Here is a 715-nt window from a genome sequence, read left to right as displayed (position 1 = left end):
TTAAGGGTAGTGATTATGAGCCGTCCTCCCCTCACCAGCCTCCCCTGGTGTAATTAAGGGTAGTGATTATGAGCCGTCCTCCCCTCACCAGCCTCCCCTGGTGTAATTAAGGGTAGTGATTATGAGCCGTCCTCCCCTCACCAGCCTCCCCTGGTGTAATTAAGGGTAGTGATTATGAGCCGTCCTCCCCTCATCAGCCTCCCCTGGTGTAATTAAGGGTAGTGATTATGAGCCGTCCTCCCCTCACCAGCCTCCCCTGGTGTAATTAAGGGTAGTGATTATGAGCCGTCCTCCCCTCACCAGCCTCCCCTGGTGTAATTAAGGGTAGTGATTATGAGCCGTCCTCCCCTCACCAGCCTCCCCTGGTGTAATTAAGGGTAGTGATTATGAGCCGTCCTCCCCTCATCAGCCTCCCCTGGTGTAATTAAGGGTAGTGATTATGAGCCGCCTCCCTCCCTCACCAGCCTCCCCTGGTGTAATTATTATGAGCCGTCCTCCCTCACCAGCCTCCCTGATTAAGGGTGATTATGAGCCGTCCTCCCCTCACCAGCCTCCCTGGTGTAATTAAGGGTAGTGATTATGAGCCGTCCTCCTCAGCCTCCCCTGGTGTAATTAAGGGTAGTGATTATGAGCCGTCCTCCCCTCATCAGCCTCCCCTGGTGTAATTAAGGGTAGTGATTATGAGCCGTCCTCCCCTCATCAGCCTCCCCTGGTG

The sequence above is a fragment of the Oncorhynchus keta genome, chromosome 1, assembly GCF_023373465.1.
Source record: "Oncorhynchus keta strain PuntledgeMale-10-30-2019 chromosome 1, Oket_V2, whole genome shotgun sequence".
Classification (NCBI taxonomy): domain Eukaryota; kingdom Metazoa; phylum Chordata; class Actinopteri; order Salmoniformes; family Salmonidae; genus Oncorhynchus; species Oncorhynchus keta.
Note: the sequence above shows the minus strand (reverse complement) of the source record.